The 21,423-nt window shown below is 35.8% G+C and overlaps 1 pseudogene; it reads right to left on the reverse strand.

The window, feature by feature from the left end:
* Positions 1-11,852: 11,852 nt before the first annotated feature.
* LOC707144 (large ribosomal subunit protein eL8 pseudogene) lies at positions 11,853-12,743 on the reverse strand (annotated as a pseudogene).
* Between the last annotated feature and the right edge of the window lie 8,680 nt (positions 12,744-21,423).

Here is a 21,423-nt window from a genome sequence, read left to right on the forward strand (position 1 = left end):
CATTTCTACAACGTATCATGCTGTCATTGCATACTTGGAAATGATATTGTAATCTTTCTTACCAGAACATATGCTCTGTGAAAGGAGGGACTGTTTCTCAATTACTTACTCCTCTATCTCTAGTTCTGAGCATGGTGACAAACACAGAGCAGACATTAAATTAGTATTTAATTAGCATTCAATAAATGCAGACTAGTGTGTGTATCTGTGTTTGCATGTGTGTGTATGTACATGTGCATGCATGTACACACACATACCAAGATGACCCTGGGTGTTTTAATAAGAACATCTTCCAAGTTGAATGCTTTCTGAGGAAATTTACCTGTAATACAGATATCATTTCACATATTATTCCCCTTCATTTGCACTAACAAATGTCTCCTCTTGCTCTTTTGTGCTAGTTCAGTCTCCAGCTACATCCACTTGGAGTTTCACTGTTCAAGGGTTTCATTACCACTTTGGTGTGAATCTACTTAATAAACATTTTCTTTCTTTTGTTCCTTAGAGCTATCCTGTGAGGCACCCAGAACAGCTATTATTACTATTTTAATTTACAAATAAGGAAAGTGAGATTCAGAAAAAATGTAATGCATTGTGATGTCAGTGGTAGTTAAGAACTCGAATTTGCAGCTTGTTACTCTTAGTCCAGTACTCCTACTATTAAGACATGCTGGTATTTAAAAATGTAAAGTGGTTAGTAATGGACTGAACTTGAATAATACACTAATGGAAACATCAACTGAATTTCTTCTTATAGCTATAGTTTTGAAACCGCATAATATTGCTCAAGCGACAAATTAAATATAGAGTTTTCTGCTTTAGTTCAGTCTTACGGATTATGATTAGAGGCATAAAAATTTACCAGTATTACTGAAAGAATTTCTGACTTTAGACATAACCTGTTTTAGTATTGTAAGCTATTTTTGATATTTGATCTTTATTGTATAAAATTTGACTCTGTATTTCTGGCCCCTATATCACTTAATGGTCTCTGGGTGTGTGCCTCAGGGCCCCTCCCTCAAATCCTTGTGGTTTAGAAAACCAAAAGTGGCATCTCGTTTTCTCTACTTAAAGACCTTCTTCATCATTTTGAAATTCTGATGACATTTATTGGGTACAACCATGAAAAGGAGAATGGCCATATGCTTTTAGTTTGCCAAGGTATTACCCAAAGCAGGTGTTCAGTATGCAAAGAGATACTTTTAAAGTGCCAACATTGTCATTTTTAATTAGTGGACATTCTTTGTCAGGAAAGTAAAGTTTCACATTTCTTTGGGTGTGAAGTTGCATATTAATATGTTTTAGTTTCTTCTGAAAAACAAAAAAAAATCCATTTTAGGAATAAAACTTAGGAATAACTTAAGCTTCAATTTCTGATACTCAGATTATTGTTTGGGAACAAGTCATCATTGTATTAAATCTGTTTCTCATCACAAAGGGAGTATCTATTACCTGAATAAATACTTTTAAGGTATTTTTGCATATAATGTAAGTCATGCCCTTACCATGAGCCAGGGTACCACACATTAACAGATTATTCAGAGGAGCTCAGAAACAGCAATGATTAAGAAATTTTAAGTAGATTTGTAGCACAGTAATGGGTTTTTAATCCTTTAATTTTACTTACCATCTCTACAAAGAAGTTTTGAGATTGACTTTGACTTCACGTATTTTCATATTTTCAAAATTACAGAAATGGATCTTTTTTGCTAGTCGAACATCCAGAATTAAAGTGAGCGGCTTATGAAACAGGCAAAGAAAACACAGTGAATCAATCAACTTAGTATTAAATCTTGTGGGTAAAAAGCCAGTACTAAGCAAGTGGCCACCAGGAATTTGATTGTTCCCACTCATAATGGAATTTGGAAAGGGCTACTAATCACATAGTTTTGCCTTCCCTGAGCTCCAGCATATTGATTGTAACAGTCAGGTAACTTTATCCTCTGTAACCACCATAGCTCATGCTAATTTAGTTAGTCTTCATCTTCTCTGTGGTTTGATCTTTCTTGTCTCAGTAAAATTATTCCATTCTGTGTTCTCTCACATGAGTCATTTCCATTTCTAAAATCAATATCTCTCAATGGTATTTTGCTTCCAGAAAGATGGAATAGATATATTCCTGCTAAATCCAACTGAAAACCTTGAAAATTATATGTAAAACAAACCCAAGAAGACCTGAAAAGTGTAAAGAAGAAGGAAAACTAGCTAAGGAACTGGAGGACCAAAGAATGGCATGGTGGTAAGTTTTCTATGTTTTTGTTTTTGCCTCATATGTTTCCGACGTGGAGATACAGAAGCTGGAAAAATCCCAGAAATGCCAGAGGATGCAAAAACAAAAATCCTTAACAAAAGCCTACTGGCTCTAGCCAAAGTTTCAGGAAAGGCATACTAGCAAGAAAGAAAGCTTCTATATAATAACTCTTCCACCCTGACCAAATACCACAGAAAAAATCTGTAGCCCAGTCCCACCTTAGCTAGCAAAAGCTAAATGACGAGCATAAAGTTTCATTCTTTTCAGACTATAAAGAGGGGTCTCAGACTCTCTCCAGGGTGATGTCAGAGAAGACTGCATAGGAAGTTGTAACTTTGTTCTCTGCTAAGGGTAATGAGTCACACTTGTGGCTTCTATTGTGTCAGTGAATACACCCGAGGAGTTTTGCTTTTCACCACCACCTAGTAATGAAGAAGAATGCCTCTACCGCTTTCTGGTGGTGTTAGAAAAGGCCTAGAAGAGAGTCTGGACTTTCATCATTGCCCAGTTTCCCCTCCCTGTGGTGTCAGTGGAGTTCACACGGGGAGCAGTAATAGAAGCATGCCAGTATGATATCAGCAAACCTCTAGTGGGGACATGAAAATCCCTCACTTGTCCAACAGTAACAAGGAGCTTTTCTCCCCTTTGACTATTAATAAAGGATAAGTAGGGAACTTGAAATTTTATCTTCACTTCCCTTCTGTCCCTGTAGAGGAAACCAACTGAGTAGATTTACATAGGATCCGGTCTCATAGTTCTAAAGGGTTCAGGTTTTGAGAGAACATCACATGTCACAAAATGGCCAGGAATATTTCTAACTGAATAAAGAAAGACAATCAAGATATGTCAACACCAATACAATGTAGATACTAGAATTATGTGACAAATCATTTAAAAAATGCTTCTGCAAGTAGTTACAAATAAACTGGAAATAAATTAAAAGAGAAAAGTTTTAGTAAAGAAATAGGAGATAAAATAAGAGTGAAATGGGAATTTTAAAACTAAAAAATACACTAACCAAAATAGAAAACTCAGTGGATTAGCTCAGCAGCAGAATAATGAGGACAGAAGGATGAGTAAGTAAACAGGGTTAGAGTTCCAGAAGGAAAGAACAAAGAAGGTAGGGCTAAAAAAATATGCAAACAAATGAGCAAAGCTTCCCAAATTTAGCAAAATACATAAACTTACAGATTCAAGAAGCTTAGAAAAACCCAGACAATATAAACCCCAAAAAGTCTGCATGAAGATATATCATACTCAAACTTGTAAAAACTAAAGGCAAATACAAATGATGGAAGCAACTAGGGAGAAATGACATTTTGGCTATAGGAGTAAAACAGTTTGAATGATACTAACTTTTCAATCAGAAATCAGTACTTCAGCATTTTTTAAGTGCTAAAAGAAAATAACTGTCAGTTCAAAATTCTAAATATCATTTACATTTCAATTAAGAATCAAAGCTAAATGACATTCTCTGATGAAGGAAAGCTAAGAGAATTTATCACTGGCAGACATATTCTACAAGAATGACTAAAGGAAATTATCTTTGTTAGTTAGCATAGGCTATTAATATACCATGGTCTGGATGGCTTAAACAACAGACATATTTTCTCACTATTCTGGAGGCTAGAGGTCTTGGAAAAAGACACCAGCCTGGTTGGTTCTGGTGAGGTTTCTCTTTCCTTCTTGTAGACAGTTGCCATATTGTTGTGTGCTCAGATAATCTGTGTGTGTGTGTGTGTGTGTGTGTGTGTGTGCGCGCGTGCACACACAAAAAGAGAAAGAGACAGAGAGAGGGCGGGAGAGGCAGAGAGACAGTTTTCTAATCTGTCTTCTTATAAGCACACTAATCCTATTGTATGAGTGCCCTACCTTTGTAACTTTATTTAACCTTAATTACCTCCTTATAGTTCTGTCTTCAAATACAGTCACATTGGTGGTTAGGATCTCAATATATAAATTTTGAGGGGACATAATTCAGTGAGAATTCACTTCAAAATTGGGTCAGAATTTATCATTGACTAAACAGAAACAAAATGATAAAAAAAGGAATTTTGAAATATCAGAAAGAAACAAGAAACAGCAAAAATATGGATAAGCAAGAGACTTACTCATATTTTCTTCTCTTCTTGGGTTTTCTAAGTCATGATTGACAGTTGAGGCAAAAATTATGACACTGTCTGATGTGATTCTAATTGCTTAGAATATATTAAAGACAGTTATTTTATAAATGAAAGAGGAAAAAAAGATGTGAAGAGAGGAAAGCTTTAAAGCTTCACTTTAACTGGTAAAATGTAAACATCAGTAGACCATAATAAATTTTGTACATATAATATAATTATATATAATAATAATATATATATAATATATGTACATATAATGTAATTATATATAATATATAACATAATTATGTAATATACATCATATATAATTATGTAATATACATTATATATAATTATATAATATACATCATATATAATTATATAATATACATTATATATAATTATATAATATACATTATATATAATTATATAATATAATGTCTTGAGGAATCACTGAAAATGCTATAACAAGAGATATATAAAAATTATTGTACATACATCAAAATGAAATTCTAAAAATATTGTCACATTGCTCATAATAAGGCAGGAAAAAAGAAAACAGGAACCAGGACAAAGAGAAAAGAGAAGGAGCAAAATAAAACTTAGATGGTAGACTTAAATGCCAACATGTTAATAATTACATTAAAAGTAAATAATCTAAATACGCACATTAAAAGGCAAAGATTTATAGGGTGGATTAAAAATATGTGACTGAGCTATATGCTATAAAAACTCACTTCAAATATAATATAGATAAATTAAAAATAAAAGGATGGAAAAGATATGCCATGCAAATATTATTTTAAAAAGGCAGGAGTGGCTAGATTATTGTAAAATTAAGGAGACTTCAGAACAAAGAAAATTACCAGAGACAAAGAAGTACATTACATAATGATAAAAGGTATACAAGTCAAACAATAGAAGTACAAGATATGTGAAACAAAAGCTGATATGATTAAAAAGATGGGAGAAAAAGACAAAGACCATAGTTTTGTTGGAGATTTCAGCACCTTTCTATCAACAATTGATAGACTATTTAGACAGAAAAATTAGCAAAGATGTAGAAGAACTTAACACGAATAGCTGTAAGTATCTAATCAACATTTAAGGAACATTTTACTCTTTAAAGAGCAAAATAAACATTTCTTCTAAGTACCCATGGAAAATATACCAAGATAGATCATATCTTGGGCTATAAAGCAGACCTAGACAAATTTTTTGAAAATTGAAATCATACAAGGAGTGTTCTGTAATCACAATAGAATCAAACTGGAAACCAGTATCAGAAAGTTAATAGGAAGATCTCCAAACACTTTGAAATGAAATAATGCATTTCTTTTTTTTTTTTTGAGACGGAGTCTCGCTCTGTCGCCCAGGCGTGCAATGGCGTGATCTCGGCTCACTGCAAGCTCCACCTCCCAGGTTCACACCACTCGCCTGCCTCAGCCTCCCTAGTAACTGGGACTGCAGGCGCCTACATAATCCCTGGGTTAAAGAGGAAGTTTCAAGGAAAATAAAAAGGACATTCAATGAATTATAAATGAATATATAAACATATAAAGTTTTTCAGGACACAGCAAAATTAGTTCCAAGAGGGTTTTTTTTTTTCCTTTTTTTTTTTTTTAAGACCATGTCACTCTTTCACCCAGACTGGAGTGCAGTGGCATGATCACAGCTCACTGCAGCCTCACTGCTCAGGTCTCAAGGGTTCCTCCTGCCTCAGTCCCTCAAGAAGCTTGGACTAGAGCTGCATGCCACCATGTGCAGCTAATGAAAAAGTATTTTGTAGAGACAGGGTGTCACTGTAGTGTCTAGGTTGGTCTCAAATTTCTGGCCTCAAGTGATCCTCCCATTTTGGTCTCCTAACATGCTAGGTTTACAGGCATAAGCCAACACACCCGACCCCAAAAGGAAATTTCTAGTACTAAATATATACATTAGAAAATAAGTTCCAAATTAATCATCTAATCTCTGACTTCAAGAATCTAAGAACAAAATAAATCCAAAGCGAGCAGAAGGAAGAAAATATTAAAGATAATAGTTTAAATCAATGAATTTGAAAACAGAAAAGCAATAAAAAATCAAAATAAGCAAAGAACTAGCTCCTTGAAAAATAAGTAAAATTTAAAAAGCATCAAAATTGACTGAAAAAGAGGTCACAAGTTGCCAATATTGGGAGTGATACTGCTACAGCCATTACAGAGCTCAAAAGGATAATAAGAAAATACTATCAACTCCCCAAACATGTTTGTTAACTTTGATAAAAATTGGCTAGTTTTTCAAAAAGCACAAAATGTGACAACTCACCCAATATGTAGTAGATAATTTGAATAGCCTTATACTTGTTAATAAAATTAAATTATAGCTAAGTCAAATTTGAAAAACTACTAAAAAGAAATCTCCAGGCACAGATGGTTACCTGTATAATTGTACTAAATCTTTAAATAGCTAACACCAATTTTATGTAATCTCTTCCAGAAAAAATAAGTATACAGTTCCCAATTCTTTTTATGATGTTTATATCACCCTGATACCAAAAACTAAGAAAGAAACAAAAAAGAAAATTACCGATCAATGTCTCTCAGAAATATAGGCATGTAATAAACTTTATTAAAATATTATTAAATAGAATTCAGTAATGTAGAAAAAATATACATCATGATCACATGGGATTTATTCCAGTGATTTGAGGCTACTTCAATATTTGACAGCCAATGTAATCCACTGTGTTAACACTCACAAGGAGAAAAAATCACAGGTTCATATTCATTAATACAGCCAAAGCATTTGATAAAATACAACACCCACTGATAATAACTTTCAGAAATATAACAATAGAGGGACTCTACCCTTGCTAAAGAGTATCTACAAATAGCTTATATATAACATCATACTTAATGGTAAAATACTATATTTTTTACATCTAAGATTAGAAACTGACAAGGATGTTCACTTTCACCACCAGTATCCCACATAGTGCTGGAAAATCTAGCTGATACAGTAAAATGAGCAAAGCAAATAATAGGCATGCAGACAGGAAAAGAAGAAATAAAATGGTCCTTATTTGCAAATTACATGATGGTCTATATGGAAAATCCCAAGTGATCTTCCGCTGCCCCATAAAAGAGACCAAAAACTCATAGAACTAATAAATGAGTTCAAAGTCACAGAATTAAAAAAGACGGAAATCAATTATATTTCTGCATATTAGCAATAAACACATGGATTAAAAATACAGTGCCATTACAAATGCTCAGAAAACAAAATGAAATAGGTGTAAATTGAACAAAACATCTATAGGACTTATATGCTAAAAACTATAAAACACTGATGAAAGAAATCAGTGACTATCTAAATAAATGGAGAGACATACTCTGCTTAATGGATTCATAGGCTCGTGTGTTTGTGGACTGGAAAGCTCAACATAGTGAAGATGTCAGTTCTCCCCATATTGATATACAGTTTAAACACAATTTCTACCAAAATCCCGATAATATTTCTTTTAGGTTCAGGGGAACATGTGCAGGTTTGTTATATAGGTAAATTGAATGTCACAAGGCTTGGCATAGAGATTATTTCATCACCTTGGTAATAAGCATAGTACCTGATAGGTAGTTCTTTAATCCCCACCCTCCTTTCTTCCACCACATCAATATTAATCCCAGCCCTTCTTCCACAAACACTGATTCGGCAGCAATTCACAGGTTAATTTCCTTTGTGAGTAATCCAAAACTAATTAAAGCGCTCCTGCACCTTGAGGGAATGTGAAACCAGAGTTACCAAAGCTGGTAGGGATATTTGGGACACCCTTGCACTGGAGACCGTGACCCCACTCTAGCACCATACAATCAGGAAGAGACACTTTAGCTCCCAGATTGATCTTAGGGAAGCAAGGTGTTTGTTCAAGTGTCCAGCACCCCAACTTTTTTGAGTGGGTTCCACAGAGAACCAACTTATGTCTTCCCAGTCTTGGAGCTCTGACAGGTTCTATGCAGTCTATCCAGCTGGGGGAGAAAGGAGGCAGTGGCTTCAGATGGTAGACACCATTAATCCCACCCCCAACTTCTCAGCATAGAGCAAAGGGCAAAAATAAAATCTCAGCTCTCAGCTTCCATATGGAGAGAGAAAGAGTTCATCCATGTTCCCAGTACCCAAGAGTCACCAGGGATTGCCAAAAATAATAGCTAATATTAAAGCTCTGCTGAGGCCGGCACAATCAAGTTGCCTTGGGAAGAATGGAGGTTGGTGGCTTGAGCTGATAGATGCTGTAGCTTCTCCCTGGCTCAGCACAGAGTGAGCAGACAATTACCACAGCTGCCTTCCCTCCCTGTGGAGGAAAGAGTGGGTAGAGGCTCCCAGAATCTCTGGTTAGGGTTGTTTATCAGGGTCTTCTTCAGAATGAGGTCAGTCTGTAAGACTGGAACAGTTGCCTGCTGTGTCTAATGGACAGACACCAACACAGAGTCAAGTAAATCAAAGAACTAGGCAAATGATACTCAAACAACAACAAAAAAGAAGGAACAGGGAACAAGATACATCTCCAGAAACTAATGCTAATGAAATGTAGTTATATAATTTACCTGACATAGAATTAATTTAATTAATAATAAAGATGCCCACTGAGATTGAGAGAACAATGCATTAATAAAGTGAAAATTTCAATAAAGAGATATAAAATACAAAAGAGTTCCAACAGAAATCATGGAGTTGAAGAATATAATAACTGAATGGAAAAAGTCACTAGAGCAGTTCAACCACAGACTATTTCAAACAGAATAAAGCCTCAGCAAATGCAAAGACAGATAGTTGGATATTATTTAGTCAGAGGAAGAAAAGTAAAACAATGAAACATAGTGAAACAATTTTTAAAGATTTAAAGAACATCATCTAAATGCATGCATTATGAAAGTCCTCAGAAAAAAAGAGAGGAGAAAGATCAGAAAGCATATTCAAAGTAGTGGCTGAAAACTTCTCAAATCTGAGGAAGGAAATGATTATCTATATCCACGGCTATAAGAAGACCCTAAATAGATGGAACCAAAAAACTCCACAGAGACACATAACAATCAGATTGTAAGAAGTCAAAAACAGAATTTTGAAAGCAGCGAGAAAAAAAGGAAATTTTTATGAATAAGAGAATCTCCATATATACAAAATCAATCCAAAATGGCTACATACTAGGGTAGTACACATATAATATTTTTGAAATAGTAAAATGTATAACAACAGAGAACAGATTAGTGATTTTCATGAGTTACACAATGGCAGAGGGAATGTGGTTATGAAGAGGCACCATGAGAAATCATTGTAGTAAAGAAAATATTTGGTAACTTAATTGTGCCAATGTCATATTGTGGTTATGATATTGAACTACAGTTTTTCAAGGTGTTATTATTACAGGAATATGGACAAAGGGTATATGGGGTGTTTCTATTATTATTTTCAACTGCATGTCAATGTATAATTTTTTAAAAATAAGTTTAGTTTTAAAAAGTCATTGTAACTTATGGTAATATGTGGTTGTCTAAGTCCATTTCGTACTGTTATAACAAAATACCTGTGACTTGATAATTTACAGAAACCAGAAATTTTTTTCTCACATTTCTGGAGGCTGGAAAGTCCAAGATCAAGCCATAGGCTTGATATGATGAGAGACTTCTTGCTGTGACTTTTCATGGCAGAAGGAGAAGGGCAGAAAAGGGGGACAGATGCTGTTCTTCATATGGCAAAATAGCAAAAGAGTCAGAATGGACTTTCACAAGGCCTTTCCATAGCAGCATTAATTAATTCATGAGGGCAGACCTGTTCTGACCTAAATACCTTCTATGAAGCTCCATCTCTCAGTTTTGTTGCATTGGAGGCTAAGTTTCAATGTATATCTTTAGAGGAAAAAAAACATTCAAACCAAAGCAATGGTTAAAATATAATAATTAAAAATAAATCAGAATGCTATGAGCACAGAGCCACATATGTTTGTTCAGGACTCAATACTCAGTTTTTAGTAGAATGCTTATATAAGTTGTCAAATTAGTATTTGAGTATAATGAACAAATACACGAATCTACAAGACATCCTGAAACAACCGATGACCTATTTCATGTGTCTATTTGCTTGGTCCTGCATTTCTCCTATTTCATCATGTTGCATATGTGCCCAGTGTCCTCACATTTTTTAGATGATAATAATATGTTATTTTACATTGCTTCTTTTATTAAAAATATGATATATCTCAGGTAACAACCATCTAGATTCTAAAATGTATGCTGCTAGATGGCAGACATTTTGCGTTTTATTTACTGCTATATCATCTGGTATCTAGAAAATGGTGCATTCTAGGAGTATAATGCATTTGTTACATTTATTATATTTACTAAGTATAAAGAATTTATCAATGTGTGGATTAATTATTGAACACTCCTCTTGTTGCACATCTGCGTGATTTTTATTTCATTCCTCCATTTTCTACTTTTGTGTTCTTTGTTAAAGAGCAAGATCAGTGACATATGTGGTCATGAAGCTTCCATATTTATGGAGTATAATGATGAATAAACATAAAACCAAAAATACCATAGTAAGTGCTTTGATGTACACAATGCCTATAATACAAGACATGTAACTTGGATTTTGAAGTCAGATGAGTTGTTTAAAGGAAATGACATTTGTAGCCAAAGAAAATGGAAGGATGGTTTTTGTGGAGGGGCCCAGCATAAACTGTGCACCTGTTTAGCCAATAAAATGCATATGTTAAATTAAAACCATGTAATTATAATGATTATGTCTATTAAATTTGGAAGACATATTCAGACTTTGTATTAGTCTGTTCTCATACTGCTATAAAGACATATCCAAGACTGCGTAATTTATAAAGAACAGACGTTTAACTTACTCAAAGTTCTGCATGACTGGGGAGGGAGGCTTCAGGAAACTCACAATCATAGCAGAAAGTGAGAGAGAAACAAAGTCACATCTGACATGGAGGCAGGCAAGAGAAAGTGTGAACAAGTGAAGAGGGATGAGCGCCTTATAACATCATTGAATCACATGAGAACTCACTATCATGAGAACAGCATGGGGGAAACCATTCCCCTCATCCAATCACCTCTCACCAGGTCCTGCCCTCGATGCATGGGGATTGTGGGGATTACAACTTGAGATGAGAATTTGGTGGGGACACAGAGCCAAACCATATCATTCCATCCCTGGCCCTTCCCAAATCTCATGTCCTCACATTTGAAAGCCAATCGTGCCTCCCCAAGAGTCCCCAAAAGTCTTAAGTCATTTCAGCATTAACTCAAAAGTCCACAGTCCAAAGTCTCATCTGAGTCAAGGCAAGTCCCTTCCACCTATAAGCCCGTAAAATAAAAAACAAGTTGGTTACTTCCAAGACACAGTGGGGTACAGGCATTGGCTAAATGTTCCTATTCCAAATGGGAGAGGCCAAAACAAAGGGATTATAGGGCTCATGTTAGTCTGAAACCAGGCATGGCAGTAATTAAATCTTTTTTTTTTTTGAAGGAAAATTTGTATTTTAATTATTTTTATGTACAGAAAACTCAACAGTGTACATTTAACCCAGCTTAGTGGCAAGTTCTTTAGCCTTTGCCTTTTCGAGCTTGGCGATACGAGCCACAGACTTGGGACCCAGGACATTGCCGCCCCAGGGATGGCGGATCTCATCGTATCTGTCGTTGTAATTGGTCCTGATAGCTTCCACCAGCTTAGCCAAAGCGCCTTTGTCTTCCGAGTTCACCTGTGTGAAGGCGACAGTGGTGCAGGTCTTCCTGTGGACTAGACGGCCCAGTCTGGCCTTCCCCTTGATAATGCAGTAAGGGACCCCCATTTTACGACACAGGGCAGGCAAGAAGACAACCAGCTCGATGGGATCCACGTCATGTGCAGTCACCACCAGCTGAGCCTTCTTGTTCTCCACCAAGGTGGTGATGGTGTTAACTCCTGCTCGAAGGACAGGTGGTCTCTTAGTGGGGACATCCCCTTTGCCAGCAGCTTTCTTCTCGGCCCGGGCCAACAGCCTCTGCTTCTTCTCTTGCTTTGTCTCTGGTCTGTACTTGTGGGCCAGCTTAAGCAGCTGAGTAGCTGTTTGGCGGTCCAGGGCCTGGGTGAACTGGTTAATAGCAGGAGGCACTTTCAGCCGCTTATAGAGGATGGCTCTCTGCCGCTGCAACCTGATATAGCGAGGCCATTTCACAAAGCGGGTGAGGTCTCTTTTGGGCTGGATGTCCTATCCAATGCCAAAATTCTTAGGTCTTTTCTCAAACAGGGGATTCACCACTTTCTTGGCCTCCTGCTTTTTCACGACAGCAGGGGCTGGAGCCACCTTCTTTCCCTTGGCCTTCTTTCCTTTTGGCATCTTGGGCGGCGGGAGGAGAGAGCAGTAATTAAATCTTAAAGCTTAAATTGATCTCCTTGACTTCATGTCTCACATCCAGGTCATGCTGATGCAAGAGGCGGGTTCCCATGGTCTTAGATAGCTCTGCCCCTATGGCTTTGCAGGGCACAGTCGCCCGCCCACCCAGCTGCTTTCATGGGCTGTCATGGAATGTCTGTGGCTTTCCAAGCTCACAATGCAAGCTGTCGGTGGATCTACCATTCTGGGGTCAGGAGGGAGGTGGCCCTCTTCTCACAGCTCTCCTAGGCAGTGCTGCAGTGAGAACTCTGTGTGGTATCTCCAACCCCACATTTCCCTTATCCACTGTCCTAGCAGAGATTCTCCATGAGGGCTCCACTCCTGCAGAAAATTGCCTGGACATCCAGGCGTTTCCATACATCCTTAAATTTAGGCAGAGGTTCCCAAACCTCAATTCTTGTCATTTGTTTACCTGCAGGCCCAACACCACATGAAAGCTTCTGAGGTTTGGGGCTTGCACCCTCTGAAGCAATGGCTTGAGTTCTACATTCCCCCTTTTTAGTCATGGCTGGAGCTGGTGTGGCAATGGCTGGGACACAGAGAGCCAAGTTCCAAGGCTGCGCAGAGTGGCAGTGAGGCTCTGGGCCTGCTCCCAAGAAACAATTTTTCCCTCCTAGGCCTCCAGGCCTATGATGGGAGGGGCTGCTGTGATGTTCTCTGGTATGCCCTGGAGAGATTTTTTTCATGGTCTTGGCTATCAACTTTTGGTTCCTGGTTACTTAACGCAAATTTTTGCAACCAGCTTGAATTTCTTCCCAGAAAATAGGTTTTGCTTTTCTGCTGCATGGTCAGGTTGCACAATTGCCAAACTTGTATGCTTTACTTTCTCTTGAAACATAAGTTCCAATTTCAGACAATCTTTCTCAAGTTCAGAGTTCCACAGATCTCTAGGGCAGCAGCAAACTACTGACAGTCTCTTTGCTAAAGCATAGCAAGGGTCACCTTTGCTGCAGTTTCCAAGGAGTTCCTCATTTCCATCTGAGGCAACCTCAGCCTAGACTTCATTGTCGATATCACTATCAACATTTTGGTCAAAACCATTCAACAAGTATCTAGGAAGTTCTAAACTCTCCCACAAGTTCTTGTCTTCTTCTGAGCCCTCCAAACTGTTCCAACCTCTACCTGTTACCCAGTTCCAAAGTCGCTTCCACATTTTCAGGTATCTTTATAGCAGCACCCCGCTCTACCAGTACCAATTTATGGCGTAAGTCTCTTCTCACACTGCTATAAAGACCTACCTGAGACTGGGTGGTTAATAAAGGAAATAGATTTAACTTACTCACGGTTCCAAATGGCTGGGGAGGCCTCAGGAAACATACCATCATGGCAGAAAGAAGCAAGACGTGTCTTACATGGTGGCAGGTGACAGTGAGAACAAACAAGCAAAGGGGAAGATCCCTTTATAAAACCATCACATCTCACGTGAACTATCTTGCTATCGTGAGAACAGCATGAGGAAAGCTGCCCCCAAAATCCAGTCACCTCTCACCAGGTCCGGCCCTGGGAATTACAATTTGAGATGAGATTTGGGTGGGCACATATAACCAAACCATATCATACCTCTTAAATACTTTTGAAGTATCAGAAGTTCCCAGGAATGTAGACTGTAAAGACCTGGAAATATGGCCTTAATTATTACTTATTAGTTAATCCAATGGTGTAATAACTATTTTTATTCAAATGAAGGTTTATGTCTTAATTTAAAAAGTGTGTAGCTTGACTGATTTTTTTCAACATTTATTTTTGGGATAAAATTTACTATTAAATGTGATAAAGATTTGACATGAAATTGGAGGTGCACATTATATACTCTTTCCTGGGAAAAATTTATGAATGTTATATTTATGTACACTTGAATATATAAAATGTTATATTTATGCACACTTGAATATATAAAAGTCTATAATTACCTTGAGCTTATTTCTGGATAAATTTGCTCAGTTAATCCAAAGTACCTGAGATTTTATTTTAGAAGCAATTATTTTATTGTTTTGATCACTCTCCCCTATTTTTGCCTTCTTTTATAGTTAATCAAGTCCTTGGTTCCAGTTAATTCCTTGGCAAATTTTATAAACTGAAATTTTTCTTCGCTTTGAAGCCAAAAGTAGTGAAAAACTCATATAAAACATTTGATTAGCCGAGGTTTGCAATAATTACACTAACAACAAGCATACCTTAGCACCTAGACTATTAAGAACAATTTTAAGGTAGCAAAAGTCTAATTTATGAATAAAAATGAGCAGAATCCAATAAATGCTACATCTTCTAGATAGTAATATTTTCCACAGAAATTCTATTTCAGAAAATCTATGATACCACTAATACATATTAGAAAGATATAACCATTTTACAATTAGTATTTTTATAATATAGAAAATTGTTCTCCGTACTTTCTATAGTCACATAATGGTGTGTTACTGATGACAATAAATAGCACTTTTGCTACTTTCCAAGGATGTTTTCTGTACAAATTGTAAGAAAAGGAGTCCAAAAAAAAAAGAAAAAAAAAAGGAATTTGATCCATGTACTGTCACGATGTGTGGAAATGTAATAGAATCCTATAAATATTTTATCTCAAAGTATTTTCTAATTTTCCTTATGTCTTCTTTGACCCATTGACTAGGAGCATGTTGTTTAATTTCTACATATTTGTAAATTCCCAAAATTCCTTTTGTTGTCCCTTTATAATTTCATTCCTTTGGTGTTGAAGAATATATTTTGTATGTTTTCAACCTTTTTAATTTTTTGTGGTTTTAATGAAGTAATATACAGTTTATCTTAGAGAATATTACCTGTGTACTTTAGAAGACTGTGGATTCTTCTGTTGTGTATAGAGTGTTCCATAAAAATCTGTTAGCTCTAGTTGGCTTATAGGTTTGTTAAATCTTCTCCTTTAATTCCCTGTTGAAATTCTTCTTAGTTTATTTTTATTCATTATTGCAGCTGAGGCTATAGAAGTGTCCCATTATTCTTGTTGACGTGGCTATGTCTCCCTGTAGTATTGTCAATTTTGGCTCCATGTATTTTGGGACTCTGTTGTTAGATGCATATATGTTTATAATTGTTATGTCTTCCTGAAGGAGTGACCCTTTTATCATTATAAAACATAGTTCTCTTTTTTTCTAATAATATTTTTCTTAAAGTCTATTTTGCTTGATATTAGTATCACCATTTCAGTTGTCTTTTGAGTGCTATTTTTATGATATAATTTTTCCATCTTTTTAACTTTCCACCTACCTATTTTTGAATCTTGAGTGTATTTCTTACAGACAAGATATAGTTGGATCATATTTCTAATTCATTCTGCCAATCTCTGCCAATTGGAGTGTTTAGTATACTTTTGTTTAATGCAATATAGATATGGTTGGATTTATATCTGCCATATATGTATATATATACACGTGTATATATATATACACACACATATATATATATATATGTAGGTGACTATTTTGGATTTATTTGGTGCCTGTTGGATTTGTCATATATATATGCAGTTGCCTATTTTCAGGCCTCAAAAATCACATATACGATTTTGGCCTGGAGCTGGACTCCTTATGTTCATGTGGATTTGAGTTGTTGACTAGTTTCCTTTCATTTGGTTCTGAAGGACTTGCTTCAGTATTTCATGTAGTACAGGTCTATTAGTGATGTATTTCTTTTTTAATTAATTTATTTTTTTGGTCTTGGGATATATATATATGTATATAAATATATATTTAAACATATATATAATGTTTTTTGTTTCCTCATTACTCAATTACTGCCTTGTTTGTGTTAACTATATATTTGTATTGCACTATTTTAATTCATTTTGTTACTTTTGTTATATTATTTTGCATTATTTTCTTAATGGTTGTCCTGGGCATAAAATTTACATCTTAACTAAGACAATGTATTTTAAATTATTGTCAATTTTAATGTCAACAATGTATTTTAAATTAATGCATACCAACTTCCAGTGGTATACAAAAATTTTACTCTAATATAGCTTTGTTCCCTTACAATTCTTCTTGCTATAGTTTTCATATGAATTACACCTTTATACATTAAGGCCAAAGAACACATATTCATGATTATTGCTTTATGCATTCACCTTTTAAATCAGGGAAAGTGTTAGAAACAAAAAAATACATTTATTACATCTGTTATATTTATCGATGTAGTTACTTTTACTAGTGCTCCTTTTTTTTTTTTCTTTTTTTTTTTCTTTTGAGACGGGGTCTCATTCTGTCACCCAGGCTGAAGTGCAATGGTACAATCTCAGCTCACTGCAACCTCCACCTTGCAGGTTCAAGCAATTCTCCTGCCTCAGCCTCCTGAGCAGCTGAGACTACAGGTGCACACCACCACGCCCGACTAATTTTTGTATTTTTATTAGAGATGAGGTTTCACCATATTGGCCAGGCTGGTCTTGAACTCTTGACCTCATGATCCACCTGCCTCGGCCTCTCAAGGTGCTAGGATTACAGGCATGAACCACTGCACAAGCTAGTGCTCTTTATTCTTTTGAAGAAAGTTGAGCTGCTGGGTGTTCATGCTAATTAAGACAATAAACTAAACTACAAATAATAATTGAGCTGTTTTTCACTTACTGTGATAGTATCAGTAAGAAGCTAAATAGCAAAGAGTGCTGGCGTGCTGGCTCCCTCAATGTTCCCATTTCCCCCATGGAATGGCAGTGTGTGAGGATCAAATGTAGCAATACATGTGGAGAAAATATGTAACTGCCAAGAGATACTTGAACAAGGGACTTCTGTCATTTTATGACCTGGGGCTAGGGAAAGTGGAAGTGTAAGGGCTCAAATTCAAGGAGTCGTAATTACTGAGTCAGAGTGGAAAAATCTTTGAGGACCCCTTATAAAAATATAGAGGTGCTTGAGGAATGTCTCAGCTGAGGCTTCCCAATAAGGAGACTTCCCAATAGAGGTCCTTTGGCTATGAATGAAAATGTACATAAGAGCATGACCAGCCAGAGGGGCCTGAGTTCTTGGCTGCAACTTTCACCAGAGACTTCAGTGCATTGTCTGTATGTCAAGTTTGGTGTAGGGAGAGTAGATTTCCCCGTGAGGCCTGCCAGGTAAAGCCTTTTCAGGTGCCTATTTCCAGGCCTGAAAAAATGTTCACGTGGATTTCAATTAGTCTAACTTCTTTTCATTTGATTCTGAAGGAGTTCCTTCAGTATTTATTGCAGTGTAGGTCTGTTAGTGACAAATTTCCTTTTATTTTTATTTTTTATTTTTTTTGGCCTGGGGATATCTTAATCTCTCCTCAACTTTTGAAGGTTAGTTTTGCTGGATATTCAATTCTTGGTTGACATTCTTTTGCTTTAAGCACTTTGAATATGTTGTTTTACTGCCTTATAACCTCCATGATTTCTGTTGAAAGTAACCTGTTAATTTTAATGAGATTCCTTTGTATCTTATAAGACTATTTTTTTCTTGCTGCTTTCAATACCCTTTGTTTTCAGCTTTTGTCACTCTGATTATAATGTGTCTACACTTGGATCTCTTTGAGTTAATCCTGCTTGGAAGTTGTTGATCTTCTTGGATGTGTAAATTAGTGTTTTCTAAATCAAAGTTTGAAAGTTTTTGCCTGTATTTTTTCAATTTTTTTCTATCTATTTCTACTTATGCTTTCCTCCTGAAACTCCAATCCCAGAGATCTTATAATTTTTTTTTCTGTTCCTCAGACAGGATAATCTCAATGGACATGTTTTCAAGGTTATTGGTTCTCCTTTTGATAACTTATATATGCTGTAAAGCCCCTGTTGTTAAAAAAAATAAGAAATATTTGTCAACTTCAGAATTTCTATTGATTCTTTTTAAAAAATAATTTCTCTCTCTTTATTGATATTGGATGAGGAATTTTTCTAACCTTATTTTCATTCTTTCCACAAGATTTTCTTAGTTATTTGAGCACATTTGGAATAGCTACTGTATGTGTCTAATAAATCCAACATCTGGGCTTCCTCAGGAAAAGTTGCTATTGACTGCTTTTTTTCTCATGTATGATAATACATTCCTGTTTCTTTGGATGTCTTATAATTACTTGTTAAAAACTGGATATTTAAAATTACATCATGTGTTAGCTTTGGTAATCAGATCTCCTCCTGTCCCTAGTTTTGTTTTTGTTGTTGCTATTTGTTTGTTTCATGTTTTTCATGAAATAATTCTCTAAAGTCTGTATTCTTGGTCATGTGCAATCACTGAAGTCACTGCTCATTTAACTTAGTGATCAGCTAATGATTCATTTCCTTGGAGTTTTTGAGCCAACTAGTCCCCTAAACTCTCCTGAGGCGCTCTGTTTGTGTGTTGGGCATGTCTTTAATGCTCTGAGAGTTTACATTTGTGCTTCAGCCATTACTTCCTATTTGGACAAAGTATCAAAATTAAGTAGAAATGAGAGGTTAGAACTTTCTCAGTTCTTTTCTGAGTGTTGTACAGCCCTTTACATGTATATGGTCTTCAGCTTCTCAAGAATGTAACAGAGCTTTTCACAGTTCAGTGGACATATTGTCTCCAAGTTTTCTTGTTAAGTTTTTTGGCCAGACTCTTGTTTACCCCAAATGATATTAACACCTCAGGCAGCTGAAATAATATATAATTGCCTGTGAAATTTGATAAATGACCTGGTGAAGGGATTTTCCTCGTGAATAAGCTCTGACTTCATGTAAAGATGAGCCCCCTATGAATGGTGCCAGACACGTCAAAAAATAACAGTTCTCTCAAGATCTGGTTTTTGGAGCTCCAAACCCATTCTTCCTTCAGTGGCTGTTAGACTGCTGATTCTTACAGCTACCATGGTTGTAAGGCTGCTGGTTTTCAAGGCTGTCGCCAAGGTGCAGAGGAGCAGCGGTGGAAATAGGGGAAATTAGAAATACCACAAACCTTACTCTTCTTACTGAGATTAGTTTTTGTTTTGTTTTTTTCCATCTACTAGTTATTGCAAGTCTTTGGTTAATTTCCAGAGTTATAAAAATGTTGATTTTGAACAATTCTAGTGTTCTGTCAGCTCTTATGGAGGAATGGATTTTCGGGGTTCTTTACATTGCTGAAGTGTTTCAGCTCTTTGTGTAACAATTGCTTCTAAAAATTAGTGCCTAAGTTTCCCAATGTTTACATAAAAGACATGAATTTTATGTGTGAAACATGATTAACTATGTAAAAGGGTTTTGTCTGCAAGTGTTAAAGCCATAATGAAATATATGGTAAAGCCTATGTCACAGTTGCCAGTTGGTATTAGTAAAAATTTGTTAGTAATTTGTCCTAAGCTTATTTCTTCTCTGAGTGTCACAGCAGGAGCTATACCTGCTTATTGATACCAAAATGCCTAGAGGCACAGGATAGGAATGTACAGGAATAACAAATAGATCCATCAGAACTAAACATGCTAAGAAGGAAGATTGAGCCGTTCGTAAAATTATAAATTATAGGAACTCTGTCTTTAAAAAATATGTATCTTCCAACTCTTGATTTGTTGTTGCATTTGAAGGCATTCACCAACTCCATCCCCAAGGATATAAAACTTACACATAGTAAACAACTCAGAAACTGCCAGAAAAGTGAATCTCCCTCAAGTCCAGATTCAGTGTCTCCTTTCTTATATGTAAACCCCTGTAATTCTGGATTATTTACTTTAGGAAAGTGCAAAATAGTTGTTAATTCCTGATGTGGACTATATGGTTCATATATTTACCATTTTCTCTCTCCTTTCTCCAATGTTTGGCATTAAATTTAAAAAATGTTGTACTATTTTAAACATTCTGGAAGATACAGAGAACAAGCAAAGTGTACTCAAACATATTTACAGAACATGTGCTAAAAATCTGTTTTAAGCTCACTTCTCAGTCTTTTTCTCTTCCTTTCTTGCCAACTGTGAGCCCTGTGCTTCAGACATTCCACTAGGCAGAGAAACTTGCACTGGCTCTGTAGCACTGATATTGGAAGATGTGATTATTTCTTCTTGCTTCATTTGTTTACTTGCTTCTTTACACTTTATGACTTCCACATATTTGTTGACATCTCTTATTTAGAAACCCCTCTCATTATTTTCATTTTTCCAGGTTTATACTCTTCTAAACTTCCACTTTGAACACATTTCTTGTTTTAGTGGGGTTTCTAAAGGAAAAGAGAGAAAGATGTACTTTCTTATTCTTTTATTTAAATAAATACAATCAGGCCATTCTACTTTATTTTAATATTAATTGCCCTTGTCATTCTGCCATTTTATTTTATGGGTTTTCCTTTCTTCATTTTCTGATTTTTGTATAAATTTTCTTCTTTTTTTTTCTTTTTAATGTTTTGGAAACTATAAACTTGTCCACAGTCCTCAACTCTTTCTCAGTTGAAATAGTACCTATTAATATTTATCTATGATCAGTGGAGCTCAAAGAGTTTATTAATCATTCATTATTAGTGAGTAACTTAATGTTCAGTACAGGAAAAAAGAGCCGCTTTAGATGCTTCAAATAGAATGAAACTTAATTCAGGGAATTAGGCACTTCAAAAATTGTAGGGATGTCTGGAAGAGCAGAAGTTCATACTATTCAGGAACATGTTTCTGCTACTGTACAAAGTTGGTGACTAGAGAGTAGAACATGAAGTTAGAACACTGAAAACATTTGTCCAATAATCACAGGAAGG

This window comes from Macaca mulatta, chromosome 3 (assembly GCF_049350105.2).
Source record: "Macaca mulatta isolate MMU2019108-1 chromosome 3, T2T-MMU8v2.0, whole genome shotgun sequence".
Taxonomy (NCBI): domain Eukaryota; kingdom Metazoa; phylum Chordata; class Mammalia; order Primates; family Cercopithecidae; genus Macaca; species Macaca mulatta.